This window comes from Chlorocebus sabaeus, chromosome 15 (genome assembly GCF_047675955.1).
Source record: "Chlorocebus sabaeus isolate Y175 chromosome 15, mChlSab1.0.hap1, whole genome shotgun sequence".
Lineage (NCBI taxonomy): Eukaryota > Metazoa > Chordata > Mammalia > Primates > Cercopithecidae > Chlorocebus > Chlorocebus sabaeus.
In genome coordinates, this window is record NC_132918.1 from 42,699,929 (window position 1) to 42,718,028 (window position 18,100).

At 34.9% G+C, this 18,100-nt stretch overlaps 1 long non-coding RNA gene across 1 annotated transcript in view; it reads right to left on the bottom strand.

Moving 5' to 3' along the window:
- Positions 1 to 3,724: 3,724 nt before the first annotated feature.
- The window catches only part of LOC119625773 (uncharacterized), an 81,965-nt gene continuing 67,589 nt past the window's right edge, over positions 3,725 to 18,100 (bottom strand). The window contains exon 4 of the long non-coding RNA XR_005241884.2: positions 3,725 to 3,835. This is a non-coding gene — a long non-coding RNA (uncharacterized lncRNA). The remainder of the gene's footprint in view (positions 3,836 to 18,100) is intronic.

An 18,100-nucleotide genomic window follows, 5' to 3' on the forward strand; every position in this document is an offset into this window, starting at 1 on the left:
AACTAAACTAGATGCAATAAATTTTACGGATTTTAAAACTAAACAAACAACAATTTCTAACTATCTTTGCCACTTTCTAGCAGTGTGTTAGGGCAGGTTATTCAACATCTGGCTTATGTGTCTTCATTTGAGAATCACAGTAGAAATCTCACGGAATTAATACAACATTAAATAAAATGATTTATGGACATACTGACACGTTATAGGGATTTAAAAATGTCTATCCCTTTGCTTTGCATTTCTCAATCAGTTCTTTTACATTTTATGATCTCAGTGAATATAGCTGACTTATTTTCCGGAGAAGTTGCAGTTAATTCCTGGTTATGAGAATTAGAGAATGGATCATGATCATGGAAGAGGCAAAATTGGTGCTGGACCTAGAAGCATATTTTCAGGCAAAAAAATTTTTCAAAAAAATGTTCAAATAGTAGAGATACCTTACAAAACAAGAGTTAGACTAAGCAGTGAATGTTCTATTGCTGAGCTTCTCAGTCTCCGCAGAATTCATATACCCTAGGCTTCTTCTCTAGTGCTCAAAACTCAGCCAATATTGCAAGTCCTAGATCTACATAGTGTATGTTCACGGACAATCCATTTCCCTCAATGGCAAGGAATTTAAAAATAATATCTTTATATCAAATGGAGTAGAAAACCAACTTCATGTGTATTTTTGCATGAAAACAGAAGTTTTAAAAGCCCTGTTGACATTGAAAAACCTCAGAACATGCCACCCCAAAACGTGCCACTCTGGCATATTGATTATTTTGAATTAAAAGAATTTGAAAAACAGTAGATGCAAAAGGGCACTCTGATCTTACTTCTTTTCTTCTCAAAAGCAGGAAATAAAACTTCCAAGTGAATGATGTCTTCCCTGCATTTGGAGAAACTGAGACATGTTCATCTCCAGAGATGGGGAGTGGAGACCAAGAGAAATCTATACAAACAAACCTTGTTAAATTAACCTTTATCTTTCTAGTTACTAGTTACTTCTTCACTATTACCTGTCTTAGACCACATTCCTTTGTCTTGTTACATTTTCATAATTTACTACTCTTTGTTCAACTCTGTATGTAAGTGTTTGGCTCTGTTTCTTTCAGTCTTTAATATATCCTTAGAACCCACATGTACATATACAATTTTCCTGAATAAAATGTGTATGCTTTTCTTCTCTTCATCTGTTGAGACCAGTTTAATTTTTAGGCCCAGCCAGAAACCCTAACAAGGTAGAAGAAAAATTTTTCCTCCGCTGCATCATACACTCACTATCTCTACAAGTATAGGCACTTTCGTAGAGATGTTTTAGAAACACACATCACAGAGTCACATGAGAAAGAAGGGGAGCCTTTGGATGAGCACCTTTACAGGAATATTAGAAACTATGGGGTTGTAGTTGAGGAAACACCTCGAGGAGGTGAGTGTCAACCCTGCACATCTCTAAAGAAGACAAGGTCAGGTAGGAGAATCTAGAAGTGGGAATGTGCCTGGCACAGGCTTCCTGGTAGTAAAACACAGGGATTTCTGAAGCTTAGTGTGATGTGAATCAGTGAACAAACTGCTGAACAATGTATCTTCCTTTAATAAAATAATGAATTTCTTGGATGTGCTTCTTGAAGTATATCCCATTATGCTTTGTGGGCTTAACATTAGGGAACAGTTCCTTAGGAATAGTTCTAGAATCACCCAAATAATGCTGTTCAAAGACAGTGATTTCTAATTGACCATTTTCATGTAAGATATAATTTAGCTTACTTGGAAAAGCAGTGACTCACCTTGTTTCAGGGAATCTGTGTACCTAGACTGATATGTGCCATGGTTTGAATGTCCCCTCCAAAACTAGTGTTGAAATGTAATTGCCATTGTGATGATATTGAGAGATAGGACTGTTACGAGGTGATTAGGCCCGGAGGGATGACACAGCATGAAGGCTCTCAACAGATGCAGCACCCTGCTCTTGGACTTTCCAGTCTCTAGAGCTGTGAACTAAATAAACTCTATTGTTTATAAATTATGCAGTCTGTGGTATTCTTTTACAGCAACACAAAACAGACTACAGCAGTAAGTGTTATGCAACTGTGTGAATCTTTCTGGCGAAATGTTCCTAGTTTTAAGCAGATTCTCAAAGCAGCCCATGACTGCAAAATGGTTGATAATCACAGGTCTAGATTGAAAGAACTATGTATCCTCAATCTCTTTTCCTATTGTTTTATTCTTTTTAAATCACTACTAAATGTTTTGGGAAAAGTGGGTGGTAGGTTATGCTCAACAGCTGAGTAAGGGCAGAGCCATGCTTTAATAATCATCCCAGAAAGGGGGAGGGAAAAGGCAAAATGTAAGTGAAAATAAAAATGAGAGGTATGAGAAAAACATAAAATGTGAAGTTCTGAGTGTTGAAAAACAAATGTGGAAGAGGTTTCCAGGCAAAGATAAGTGTTTGTTGGTGACTGGACAAGAAAGCAATATCCAGCAGAGTGAAGGTGAGAGCATGATAATGAAAGGGAAACAGAGATAGGTTGGTAAAAGAGAATGTGAGTGTTCAGTGGCCACAGGATGCTCGTAGGATATAGCATGATAAAGACCTTTTTCTCAGGAAGGCTTTCTCATTTCTTTTTAAAGCTCATAATTTACACTAAAAGGTTTGTAATAGCAAGTCACATTTTAATATTAGATCTTTCTAGGAAAAAGCTAAGCACAAAGCCACCTTTAACTTTTAGATTCAACAAATTATGTTTCTAAAGATTTTGAAATTAATATCATCCTGCCACTATCACAAACAAGTAAAACTGTAGATAAGAAATAAGATGATAAATGAGGAAAAGAGAGGAAGAAGTGAAAAAGGTTGGTTTTAAACAACAAAAAAAATGAGAGGGAAATTTTTTTTTTAATTTCTTAAAGTCTGTGTACCTAATATTTTCATCTCTTATTTTGTATTATTTATATTAGAAATTAAACTGATCTTTACAAGTGGTTTATCATTAACACCACAAAATGGATGAATTACAAACTCTGAGCTATGAAGGTGAAATGAGAGAAACGAATTTCAGAGATCAGTCAGTAGATGCTGAAGCAGCCTGCGAGAAAGGATGTCCTGGAAAGATGGCCATTTATAAGAGAACAGAGTCCCATCACCTTGGGTCCATTTTCATGGTCCTGTGCCTTCTACTTCCCCTCATCTGCCTTATCACCTTGCTAAGGTGAAGGAATGCAGAAAAAGAAATCACCTTTGCAGCTTCCTAACAACCTGAGACTTTGAAATTCCTTTTATTCTTTCTATCTACCCTCAAAAGGGGAAGATACTTAATCAACACTTTTTTTCTTTTTCTCTGGGAATCTTCTGGTTTTCAGGCATTACCAAACATATAATTAAGACATGCTTTACAGCTTGAACCAGCTCATTTTTTTTTAAACACATACCCTTTTTATTTGAAATGGAAAATAAAAATACTAATAAGGGTTTCCTTGTCTAGTCTTGGGACTACACACGAGTTCCCAAGCTGACAGATACTAGATCTCAAATATCTTAGAATTATCTCTTCACATAGATAATGAAAAACTCTGAAGGTTCTATCCATAAGGTTACTGTACTCATTAATTCTAGTCCCCAAATCCTCACAATGAAGGTAGATTCACTGCTTTTACAGTGACATGGTGATAATTGAGCAAATGTCAAACTTCATTTATAGGACATCTGGAATGATCCAAGTCTATTTGAGGGTGTTTCCTCTTACTTCTACCCAAACCACAAAGTATAAATTGAACCTTGGTTCTGAGAGTGAGCAGTTTTCTTGGAAGTATGACTGGAGAGCAGGAGAGGCAGCCTTGTGCTGTATAATGGGCCCTGGAAGATAGCATAATTCACAAGGAGGTAAATTGTTTTGTGATTCAATTTCTAACTGCTTGTTCAATATATCTACCTTGATGTCCACAAGCCTTTGAATTCTGTATGTCCCAACCAAACGTATCCTCTTTCTCTGTTCTTCACTGCATTACCCTCTTCTAAGTTACTCAGGATCAAAACCTGAATATATCTGGCAGATATATATTTGTCTCTCTTTCACACATGTCTAATCAGTAACCATGGTTTCTTTCACTTCCACAATATTTTTAAGATATATGTTCCTTTTCACCAATGCCTTTGCTTTTGTTCAGGTCCTCATTTCCTCTGGTTTGAGTTTTGCCACTGGTTTCCCAACCAATAGTCTCCTTCCCCCAATGTACCTAATTAACCCAGTTTTCTGGAAGTACTACTTTGATCATAAACCTTCACTTACACTCCTTCCTCCAGGAAGTGGAGCTTGATTCATCTCTCCACACCACCCCTTCAACACGCACACAGCCAACCCTTGACTAGATTTAAAGACTTATTTCTAATGAACAGAGTATGAGAATGGAAAAATAGTAACCTAACAGAGGAGTGATCTGGTGGACACTGCCTTAATCAAATGATGGAGGTTAATACCACCAGTGATGTTATGTTGGTATCATGTACTCTCTAATAAGATATGAGAAAGGGGCACTTTGCCTCGGTGGCACTTGTTTCCAAAACCCTTAACCTCAGTCTAAAAAAGAGGAAATTCTACACTGAGGACATGCTTCAAAGTTCTCAAAGTTTTGAAAAACTGAGAAACTGCCACAGGCCAGAGGAGACTAAGGAGGCATGACGATTAAAAGTGTTATAGAATCCTGTAATGGACTCAGAAATATAAAAAATACATTAGTAATTTGCCAGTGTTAATTTTCTGGTTTTGATATGTGTGCCATGATTATTATATAAAACGTTAACATTAGGGGCAAATGAGTCAAGGTATATGAGAACTCAGTAGTGTCATCCAAACTGATTCCAATGTAAAAACAAAAGTTTATTTAAAAAATCTCTGGTTCTTCATTATCGAATATAGTTGTGTATAAGAACTACTATAAAAACTTTTTTAAAACATATATTTCAGAGCTATATCCTTGGAGATACTGATTCTGTTGGCCTGGACAGGGTTCAAGAATCTGTACGTTTTAAAGACACTCTTCAAAAAGATTCTGACATGCTGCTAGGTTTGGGAATAACAGTTCTACAGAATCAAACAAAGCAGATTGATATCCCACACTATCCCAGGAATCTGTGGGCAACTTGAGCCATTAAGCACTCACATTCTTCCCTCACAACCAGAAAATACTTTCATCTTTGCTTAGCTCACAGGGCTTTCCGGAAGTCTTAGATTTTGCTTCATGCATTACTCACCCATTATCTTTACACTCTCTCTCTCTCTCTCTCTCTCTCTCTCTCTCTCTCTCTCTCTCTCTCTCTTTTGCTGTTTCTCTGGAAGGAAACACAAGATGAGGTATATAGATTTTCAAATAGTGAATTTCCAGCTCATTCTAAACTTACTCTTTCATAGTGAGAAACCAGTATATCTAATGAGACAGCAGCCTAGGTTAAACAGACCAGATGTTTGAAAATAAAATTTTATTTACTCCCAGTTTGTGGGTTCCTCAAAGTACTGGTAAGTGTTGTCCATCTCATGTGTTTTCATAAATAGATAAGAACCTAAGTAAGCTGATCTTTAATTGATTTTAGGAAAATAGAAGGTGCTCTTGACTTAAGACAATCTGTAGTCCCTTGATAAGTTAAATAGTGCTTTGTTGTTTTTTTTTTTAATTAAAATAACAGATCTTTCCACATATTTTATGTGATTCAATCCTCAGAATAGTCCTGTGAAGTAGGTAGTTTTCAACTCCACAAATGAGAAAATTTGGTCAGAGAGGTTAATTAATTTTTCCAAGGTCATACAGCTAGTAAGTGGTGAGGCCAGGTTTACATTTCAAGATGTTGACACTGAGGGACTACATTCTGATCCACTGTGATGTACTGCTTCCCTATAGAAATATGTTTGGCACAACTTTAAAGTAGTGAAAAGAATTTGTTACTCCAGCTGGGTCCAGACTACTCTAAACACTAAAATGGTAAGATTGGTGTGCATAGCTGTATACCACTTGCACAAGTTAACTTTAGATTTCTAACATATTTTTCCATAGTTTAAAAGTTCTCATAAAGTATGGCCAATGTTGCGTGTGTGTGTGTGTGTGTGTGTGTGTGTGTGTGTGTGTAGTGTGTGATTTTTCTGTCAAGGCTCTTTGGTATGCTATATTTGATTCTTATACAGTAGGCAGCTAGTTTCGAGATTCTCCAAGGATAAGAAGATCTGGGATCCAAGACAGTATGCTATGAATGTTAGGTGTCTGGAGGTAGGGAGTAACATTTTAAAAAGCAGCAACTTCTTTTTAAAGGGTCAAGAAAGTCAGATAGAAATCATCGCAGGCTGACATCAACTAACTCTCTAACCCCAGGCCTCTACAAAACTAACTACACTAACCTCAGGTCTCTACAAAATGACTGGGTATTTTTGCTTGCAATATGTTCTCATTGAATTTCACAAAACAAATAAATAAAAGAAGCCTCTGTTGTCACTTCTGAAAAACTCTAGTCTATTACAATGAAGAGAGAGCACCTGTTTAAAAATATTCTGGGTGATAAATCACAGAAGGTTGCATTAATCAAGGCAGCCTAAAGCTGATAAGTGCAATTATGGATTTGTCACCCTAGGGAAATATCTTGAGAGAGGCTTCTCAAACCCCAGCATAAACATCCCTGCAAACCTCAAATTCTTGCCCAAAGACGGTTGCACCTAATTTGGGGACTTAGCACATCTTATCCTTAGGGTATTGAAAGCCTTCTGGCAGAGCCTTATCCAATATCCACAGTAATGAAACCTTGTTCTGGTGAGATCTATTAATGATATAATGATGGAGTACCCCTACTACCAATTGGCAGCAGTCTTCACACATCACAAGCGAAGAGAAACAAAAACAAAAACAAAACTTGGGTCCTGTCTTCTCCTATTTTCATATATTACAGGAATTTTACATGAATTAATGGATAGAAACTAGCTGGATCTCACTATTCAAAGAGATGTCTACACTTACCTTAGATGATTGTTTTTAAATGTTATAAAATAGAATTTTAAGGCAATATCATAATTCAAAAAAGTATGAAAAATATATTTAAGATCAAAATGTGAAATATTAAGCAATCACTGTTTCATATTATTTTTACATTGTGCATTTTTCATTGGTAGTTGATATCAGTTATTGTGTGTGGTGTCGTTGACAAAATATTTTCTGTTTTTTCTATATAAACAAACTTTGGAAATTCTGTTTGGATGCTGAAATATTCAGAGCTTCTAAATTCTGGTGTTAATGATCTAATTTCATTTTAAGGGCTATGTCTGCTCCCTTCCACCAAAGTTTATTCTGCACATTGCAGGCTACACTGTTTTCATTCCTTCTAATATGAAACCACACATCATCAACTGCTTCTCCCATAGTTTTGTCTTCTCATAATAGACCTCATAGATCTGACATGGTAATGTTAATTAACACTTTTTGTGTACATCCCATATCGTCCTATTACTTTCTAATAACTGATAAGTCCCTTTGGGATAGGAATTACCATGCTCTTTTATTTTCAAAGTTCTTATTCCATCTTATACTCAATTTACATTTGATAAGCAATAAAGTTTTTTTAAAAATTGGTGCCACTGTGCTTCTTGGATAATATGGAATTCTAAATTATAAGATGTAAAGTTTCCAGGAAGGAATGCCAGTGTAGGAGAGAAAACATTTCTTTCCTCACCCATCGCGAGGTTCATGGCTGAGACCCCTATTATAAAGGACAGATATGAAAAGCATACAAATTTATTTAATGTAAGTTTTATGTGACATAGGAGACATCAGAAATGAAGACCCAAAGAAACAGAGAAAAGGTATATTTTTATGCTCAGATTTGATGAAGAGCAGGCAGTTGTGTAGACGTGTGGACAAAGGGGAGTGTGATCTAATGGTAATACACTGGGAGTAACAAAAGTCTGTCCAGATTCTTGGCGTCTCTGTATGACATTTCTCTTATCCAGGTGTCAGGAAGGACACTTGTCATAAGAGAGTCTTTGGAGAGAAAGGAGGGAAAAGATCAGAAAGTGACCTTCTAAGTTTTCTGGCTTGCTTCAGGGGTGAAAGGTGAGGGGAAGATGAGAGCAGCATTCCTACTTCTGCTGTTTTCTCAATTTCCGAGGTATCATATTTCGGGGGGTGGGTAGTGTTTTCCTGCATCCTCATCACCAGAATGTTTATGAATTTAACGTACAACAAAGGTTAACATTTCAGTTAAGCAGGAAAGGATGATGAATTTAATAAATGATAGCAGCAAATTGTTTCTATCTAGAAAAAATTCTATATAATTCTGAAATGCTAGGTTAAATTAAGTATCTAAATAGAAAACTATAAGGCAACAGTACTCTTAGAGGACATGCAAGTGATAATATTGACAATATAGGATCAGGAGAAACTTTTAACCAAGGCAGAAGATCCAAACACTTTTAAAAGGAAAGATAGACTTACTTGACTAAAATTAATTTAAAACTTCGGCCAGAGACCCCAAATAATAAATAAATGATAGGCTTTTGTAATAAAACAAAAACAAAACAGTTCCATGTATCTTATTGAACAAAGGGTTCCAAACCATATTTAAAAACTTACAAAATAAGAAAATAAACAATTTCATGGAAAATAAGCAAAAACTAAATCCATGTGAATAAAAGCTGTCAAAAATGTCCAAATGTTATAGTAGCAAGGGATATTTAAATTAAAGTAACAGTGCTGTATCATTTTATTCCCATCAAAACTCAACTAGCGCTGCCAGGAATATTTAGAGAAAAGGATATTCTTCACAACTGTTACCTGGCAATGTGAATAATTGCATCCTTCCTGTAAAATATTTGATAACACTGGTTAAAATCAAGACTACATATACTATATTCCAGGTATGTAACTCCTGGGAATCTCTTTCATAGAAATAAAAACATCAGCAAATAAAAATATGCATACATGAATATTTATTGCTGCATTGGTAAGTATAATAAAAACACTAAAAATAATGACTCAGAGAATATACTAGTTGATGTAGAGGGCTTCGCCCTAACTATTATTATTAATTTTTTATTATTATTTTGTTTTGTTTGGAGACAGGATCTCTCTCTGTCATCAGTTTGGAGTGCAGTGGTGCAATCATGCTTACTGCAGCCTCAGTCTTCTGGACTCAAGTGGTACCCCCATCTCAGCCTCCTGAATACGTGCGGGTGCCACCAGGCCTGTCTAATTTTTATTTTTTCATAGAAACAGTCATGCTATGTTGCTTAGGCTGGTCTCAAACTTCTGCCCTCAAGCCATCCTCCCACCTAATCTTCCCAAAGTGCTGAGATTACAGGCATCAGCCACCATGCCCAATCATATCTTAGGTATTATTGATTAAAAAATGTAGAATGAAGAAAAGTAGGCATGATATGAACTAATATTTACAAAAGAAGAACATAACTTCTTATATTTATAGTTATTATAAGTAATGTTGGATATGAATATTCATATATGTATGTTTCATATAATGATATGAATATGAAAAACTATAAATAGATATGTAGTAGATTATTTACATGGGCATTGTTCCCTGGGGAGAAGATGAGAAGGAAAACAGAGGAATATAAAAAAAAAATGTTGTACCTCGGAAACCAACAACAAACGTCCCAATGTAGAGTGAACATGGAGGAAGTTTCTAGGTGAAGATGAGTGTCTGGTAGTGGCTGATGAGAAGGGGGATTCCATTTATATAATTATGTAAAATTATGTATACATGCATATTTATAGAGTTTTTTAAATGTAATGAAATATAGTGAATTTGGTCATTCTGTAAAATGTCTCAGCGGTGTCTTCATTAAATCACCAGTGGTTTCATTAACTGGTCACTCTAGCTCATTAGGCCATCCTTCTCCTGAGTAGAAATAAAAGAAAGCTAAAGAGTTTAGCCTAATCATTTTGATCTTTTTAATGCAAAAAAGAAGAGGCACCTTGAATTATAACCTCCTAGAGACAGCATAATACAGTAGAAATAATCTGGGCATTGGAAGCACACTTACTAAGGCTCAAAACCTAATCTAGTCACTCAACAGTTCTATGACCTTGGAAAAGTTGCTTAATATTTGTTGCCTTCAGCTTACTCATCTATAAAATGGGGAGAATGAAGCCTGTAGGGGAGGACTGTGCTATCTACTGTATTATGATGTGTGTGAAGGTGCCTAGCATAGTGATTGGCACAGTGCAGAACTCAGAGGGTTGCACCTACAATCAATCCACATAATCTAGACACTTGGGTAGGTTGGTAGCAAGAAAAAATCATGTAGTGCTGAATTTAGTGGATATATTTGATGTGGAAGACATTTGAAAAATGATTATGCACAATTAGTCGCTTTCATTCCCTGTAACACCAATGTGCAATAAATAATCTCGGAATTGTCTGCACAGGACTTAAGTTTGCACAGTGGGATCTCTTCTCGCCTTAACTGAGTTGCCCAGGCTGTTCTGAGTTGTTTTTATATATTGTACAGACAGAACATGCTTTCAGATACACCAAGTTGTCCTCTACAAAGAAAGAATTTATGAAGTCCTGTGGTTTTCATTTCATGAAAAGTGGATGTAATTTTTTTTAGATCATTCAGCTAAGATTATAGGTGCTTTTCCCTAATAGAATTTTCTTCTTATGTATTGGCCTCATTTTTAAGAAAATAGGTTTACTTGTACACTAAATCCATCCAGAAAAACTGGAGACCTGGCTATGTAGGAGCCAGATAAATAAGATAGTGCTGAATTTAGTAGATATTTTTGATGCAGAAAGCTCCTAGGGACATGATTACACACAATTCATTTTTGAAAGAAAACTTTCAATTAATCTGTAAGCTATAAAAGCTAACATTGGGAGACATTTTAAAATATTATTACAAAGTTTAAATTTTCTGAACACTGAGAGAAATTTAGTGTCATCTTTATGTATGTATTCTATTTGATTTTAATTTATTCTAATTTATAATTTTGCTATAATTCATAATTCAGACACTTTTATAATGCTCAGTTTTTCCACTTTCAGAATGGGATCCACTTGTGGAATTTTAATAGTGACTTCTAGGATCTTTTAGTTTACTGTAAATCATCAGTTAATCCAGTATCTTTCCTTAATCTGCTTCCAATTATGATTTTCCTCTGCTGTCATAGCTCCCAATCTGAAAAAGCTTCTGCTTTATATTTTTGTAATAACCTTACACTGTTTCAAAAATGTTTAAGCAACTCTTATGGAGCAACACTTACTGAACCAAATAACTTGATAAGACAACATCTAAAACAAATTCTACCAAAACTAACCCTGGCAATTCATAAAATCAATCTTTATTTCCTCTTTTCATTTCACCACTTTGGGTAAAACAAATCTATCTATTCTGAATGGCCCTATATGGATAGGACAGGCTGATTAGCTCAGATTGCTACCTTAGACCAAGACTGACTTGATTGCTGTAGACAAAAGAACCCTTATTTATTCCTGTACCGTATATGCGTGTTTCTTTCTGGATGTCAAACTCCTGCAAGGTGTTTAGTTCTTCTCAATGGCTGTCCGGTTTGCTTTTAGAAAGTTGTTCTAAAATTCAGCTTTCAGAATAGGCTTCAGGCATCATTCTATCTTTTTAAAATTTGCATGAATTTCTTTATATGATGTTTTTCAAATTAGAAAATGTATACTTCTGTGTTGTAACTGATGAAATAATATGCAACAACAATGTGATTAAAATGCCAATTATCACATCCTTTTCACCCCCATTTTCATAAGATTACCAAGTTTACTCTTCTATGCTCACACAAATGAATACAAGGCATATAAGTAAAAAAAAATGGAGTTTTTGGTTGGTTGGTTGGTTATTTTATTTTCAAATAGTAGAATAAAATAATACATACATTTCCTTTCAGCTTGCTTTTGCTTTTCTTCACTTCATACATCATAGATACCCTATATACCAGGAGATATTCATATATGTTTTTCCTACTTTGATACATACATGTAAACAAAATTTTATAGAAACAGAGACAAATAATACAAGCTGGTTTGATATTTTTTAGAATAACATTTTTCTTCTTTTTTGTTTAGATTTATGTCTCTTAATATGGCAATTACCTAACACATCCTTCTCTCTTTATTGTATTTTCCAACTTTATTGAGGTATAAAAATAAACAATATATTTAATGTATATAATGTGGTGTTTTGATATACATATGCATTGAGAAACTGTTAGCCCAATCAAGCTAATTAATAAATCTATCATTTCACAGAGTTATCTTTTTGTGTGTGTGGTGAAAATACTTAAGATCTACTCTCTTAGCAAACTTTAATATGCAATACATTATTATGAAATATAGCCACCAGGCTGTACTTCTTCTCCCTTAATCTTTAAACAAATCTTGCTCTGTGTTTTTGATCTGCACCTTTGTGCAATGATAAGCACACCTAATATTTGAATAATTATGCCAAAGATTTCTAACTGCTTTAAACAATGCCTCATTGTCTGAACTTCCAATTAATGTGAAATGCCAGGTACTAATTAAATCACTCAAGAAATGAAACTGTCTACTCCAGATTTTGCTATGACCAGTTTGCTATTCTCCACATAGCACAGGTGCTTGATTAAAATCTCAGAGGTGAAACCTGAATGAGCTATTAAGATAACAAGAGTTCTGATAGCTTGAATCCCAGTGTACTTTTCAAGCTGCTTGACATGGAGGCCATGGTTTATGATTTTTCCCCAAGGAATATCATGCTTGTGAATTATACATAGGGTCAGCTCAGATAAGTGAAAGGTTAACCTATGGGAATACCAATCCTAAGAAAATAGTTTACCTCACAAAATATTTATATTTCCTTTAGGTATTCTGAACATCTTTTTTCTGAAGTTTTCTCTCGTCTTCACATATGTTAAATGTAGGCATCTGTAATTGCAGCAGATGCCGTGATGTGCACAGACAGTTAGCCCTCTTCAGGAATTGTCTCAGCCAGGAGAGCCACTTTGACCATGGGCATCCCCCTCACAGGTTTAAAGGGCCAGTCTTCTCACTCTAAAGCAGGACCACTCTGAAGAGTCATCTGGTATTCATAACTTCACACAGGATCAGCTGACACTTCCAATGAGAACACATTGCACCTCAAATTCTCCAGGAGCCCAATCTTGAACTTTATTTTAAAAAGAAACATCTTTTATCAAGGCTAGAAATCTCTTAATCATCTTCACAATTTTATTTTCCCTTATGCCTGTCAATTAACAGATTTTTCACATTTATTCCTCCATAATATCTCTCACTGTGGTGCTTCCTTTCTTTTCCCCAGTTTGGATTTTTATTGCTACACCTAGACAGTTGTAATAATAGGCTTCCCTATCTCCAGATGTATCCCTTTCTTGTATTTTGCATTCTACAACCAAGTGTTTTTCCAGAACAAATTTTTAATTACATAATATAGTAAAAGCATCAGACATTGTAAGTGGTCATTAGGGCTCTCCATCAGTATTTCCAGTTCTCCTTCCTCTAGGCACATGATATGGTTACTTTTCCCTACTTCTATGAAATTGGATATGATAGTGTAATTTGCTTTGGTCAATGAAATGTGAGTAGAGTAGATATCACTTGTAGATGGTAGCCTTTAAAAGCCTTAGACCTTTGGTGTTACTATAACAATATACCATAGACTGGTTAGTTTATAAAGAACAGAAATTATTTTCAAGCAGTTCTGGAGGCTGGAAAGTCCAAGATCAAGGCACCAGCAAGTCTGATATCTGAGGAGGAACTTCTTGCTGTATCTTCACGTGGTAGAAGGGTGAACCTTGTGTCCACACATGGGGCAAGGCAGAATGGCAAAATAGGGGAATGGACTAGCACCTGCAAACCCTGATCCCTTCATGAACATGGAGCTGCCATGGCCTAATCACCTCCCAAAAGGCCTCACCTCTTAATGCCGTCATATTGAGGATTAAGTTTCAACATAAATTTAGGGAGAAACAAAAACATTCAAACCATAGCGGAGCCTGTGTATGCATATCTCTTCCCTGTCCCCCTTCCACTGTGACATTTTAGATGGTGGAAACGTTTCTGATGGTTCAGGCTGCATCCCTGATTGAGGACAACATGAAGCAGACCCCTCACCAACCTGAGATGAACATGTAGCAAGAACCCGCAAAAAAAGTTTTATTTTAAGGAACTAACATTTTTGTTTTAAACCTCTTCATAACGTAGTCTATCCCCTGTGATACAGTTTGCTAATTAGCAATTGGGATAAAATTGACTCTGGAAGTTTCTGTTCAAAATCCTCTTTCTGGTTCTAATACTTCCAAGTCTGTCTTCCACTCTTTACTAGACCTCTTTGATGTTTCTCTCCATAACTTAGAGTTACTTTTGAGCATGTTTTTCTACTGCTTGGAATTTCCAACCCATTTTCCTTTCCCAATCCAATTATTTACTGCCTTCAAGTCAAGCTTAATCCTGCTTTTACACCAACCCTTACCTGAGTTCCCTAAGGGCCAGAGACTTTGAAATCATGTGACCTCTTAAATTGTGGGATATCATGTGAACTTTCCATGTTACTACTAAATGCCTGTCTCTAAGTGGAGGACAGAACATGATTCCCCCTGCCCTGCCCCTTGCCCCTCAGAAAACAGTATTACTACATTCTGAAATATGATTTCAAAACTATCTGAATTCTTATATTACTATTCACCAGGAAATGATGTGCACATTCTTCTATCTTAAAGTAACATACATGGCCATCACCTAAATGCTTTGTATCAGTAACACTAGCTAAAAGATAAATAAAAGAATGACACTAGCTTAATGACATATAATTATTGTTCTATATGTTATACATTTTAATATTTACACAGTAAACTCTTCTACTATACATTTAATATTATGGTGACTCAATAATATGCCACAGAACCATTATTAATAATTTATTTTAGATAGAAAACTATTTTCTGCATAATAATGTTTGTTTCTTACTTACACTTTCATTAAAAGTTTTTTCTAATCTTAGCCATTTCACATTTTTATACTTCATCTTTGTTAGCAGTAATAATGATTTTTACTTTCTATTTGTAGGCAAAATCTTAGGTAATCTTATGGTATTTGAAGTTAAAAAATACTTACATAACCAGTTTCAATCTTAGTTGAAACCGAGGGAAAGCATCATAGACTTATTCTGCTGATAAAGTAAAAAATTTGTAAAGTAATTTAAAAATCAGTATATAGGCAATGTCTGTATATATTAAATAATATCTTTGAATTAGTTTATACATATATATGCATATGTATGTGTATATATGTACAGACAGAGGGTGCATGGTAACTTCTGTTTTCTGCTCCAAATACTTTCTTGGATTGATAGACATGGAATAAATCCTTATGGTCATTACTTTTCACTGAAAGTAAGAATTTGAAGTTTTTATTTTCAGATATTAATACCTTTTTAAAAAAACTTTCATTACATTGCTTAAAATGATTCATTTTAGAGCCTTTGAGTATCCATCCAACAGATATTTATTGAGCTCCTATTAAGTGCCAAGTACTATGCAAGTCACTAGGGATATAATGACAAACAAAAAATAGTCTTTAGCTTCAAACTACTCATATGCTAATGAGATCTTTAGTGGCTGAAGCAATTTTACCCTTTGCTCTAGTCATCATGTGATTTCTGGAGTATTTTCCAGACTTAGAAATTTTTTTCTAAATTCAGTTTATGAAGAAGCTGAACTGTTTACTTTTGTCCACTGTGGACAACTGTGACATAATAGAAATAGTACTGAAGTTGGGATAAATAGGTTAAAATTTGCATTCTGGTTTAGCTCCCTAACCTATCATTTGTAAAACAATTAAACTCTATGAGTGTTTTTCACTCCAAAAAACATTGTAATATTTATTTCATAGTTTGTATAGGATTGGAAATTAAAAGCTATGAAAATAGTATACATGTATTACTATGAAGTTTCTGGCAATCTCCATACTAAGTGACTTCTTATGTTAGTTCATTCTCACATTGTTATATAAAAATACATGAGACTGGGTAGTCTACAAGTAAAGAGGTTTAATTGATTCATGATTCCACAGGCTGTATGGGAAGCATAGCAGCATCTGCTTTTGGGGAGGCCTCAGGGAGTTTTGAATCATGGCAGAAGGCAAAGTCAGAGCAGGCATCTTCACGTGGCTGGAACAGTAGGAAGAGAGAGAAGAGGAAGGTGCTACACATTTAAACAACCAGATCTCATGAGAACTCTATCAGGACATAATGAAATAATTTCTGTTCTTTACAAACTAACCAGTCTATGGTATATTGTTATAGTAACACCAAAGGTCTAAGGCTTTTAAAGGCTACCATCTAGAATTGATATCTATTCTACTCACATTTCATTGACCAAAGGGATGGTGCTCAACCATTCATGAAGGATCCACCTCCATGATCCAATCGCCTCTCACCAGGCCTAATTCCAATACTAGGGATTACAATTGAACTTGAGATTTGGGTGGGGACACAGATTCAAACCATATCACTTCTTTTTCTCTTGAGTTCTGTAGAAGAATAATCACACTAGGCCAACTTCAATATCAGAAATGTATAGCTGAAATTTATCATCTTTTTCATCATCATTATCATCATCATCATTATCCTCCTCATCATCTTCCTAGTAATAATTTTGTCATGCTTTCTATATACTATTTAATAAACTAGACTATATGTTTAGATCAGTGTTTCTCAACTTTAGCTGTACATTACAATAACATGGGTAGCTTTTGAAAAACTGAAAGCCCAGGTTATATTCCAGATCAATTACATCCAGAAACTCTAGGGAAGGGACCCAGCCAACATTACTTGCTAAAGTTCCCAAGGTGATTCCAATTATGTTGAGAACAACTGTTTTGATTAATTATCTAATTAAATCTTTATAAAGTCCCTACAAATAGAGATGTTCATATCTACTTTGTGCATAGGAAACTTAGACTCAGCAAAATCAAAAGATTTATTCAATGTCACATACCTAGTCAGTGGCAAAGCTTGGATTTAAACCCAGGTCTCTCTAGTTTTTGGGTCCATATTGTACTTCCTATGCTCTGTTGACATAATGTCAACTCTCTTTCGCCTGAACTCCACAACAGAAGGTCTAAGATGAGAGGATTCTGAGTTCAACTAAGTCTCACATTTTTAGGATTTTCTTTGCTTAACATGATATGTTTTGTTCAACATAGGGATTAACATTTTAACTTAATTGAGGTGTCAGGAAAGTTTAGGGATAAAAATGTTCCCATTCCAGATAAGAAAGCAAGGAGCCTCATTATCAGATATAAATAATTGGAATAATGATTCAATGTTGTATGCAAAAATGTAGGTAGAGGTGAAAAGGAATGAAAAATAAGTTTATTGCTTTTAGAAAGCAACTAAGAATGCTGAACTCTAAATTATAATTTTTCTGGAATATATGTTTTCATTTCTTTACATTAAATTGCATATTTTTTTTTTTGGTCAAACTCTTGTAAATAAAAATAGCATAAAGTTAACTTTTGAAAGATTCTTTGAGTCTTGGCCTTTAAAAAAAAAAGTCTTAGACTTTTAAGGAAAGGCTAGGTTTAACCCAGTCACATTTATTGTTACTGATGTATTTGGACATATTTCTGCTATATTATCTTGTGTTTTTTGATTCTCCATCTTTGTTTCGTTTTTCACCTTCTTTTGGATTTTTTTTTTAATTTTTATTTTTTCTCGTTTTTTTTTTCTCTACAGTTTTAGAAATTGCACTAATCAGGGTCGTTATTTGCAAACATCAGAAACAAACTCTAATAATCTGAGCAGAAAAAGCATTAATGAAAAAAGCATTGATAAGCTCCCAAAATTGTTGAGAAGGATAGAGTGCTAAGATAGAAAAAGAGGCAGGACAAAATCTAAATAATGTCTCAGATGCATTCTCTTTAGCACACCATCACCACCATTTAGTTGCGCACTGATGCTACAGTTTACATCTTTATAGTCAATAGGTTTCAATTCTGAATGCTGCTACTCACTTCACTGCCATTGCTGTCCTGGGAATTGGATCTTGTTCTTGCCATTTCTGCTTCTTTGTGGAGACGGTTATAGATTCAAGGACCTAAATGGGATCA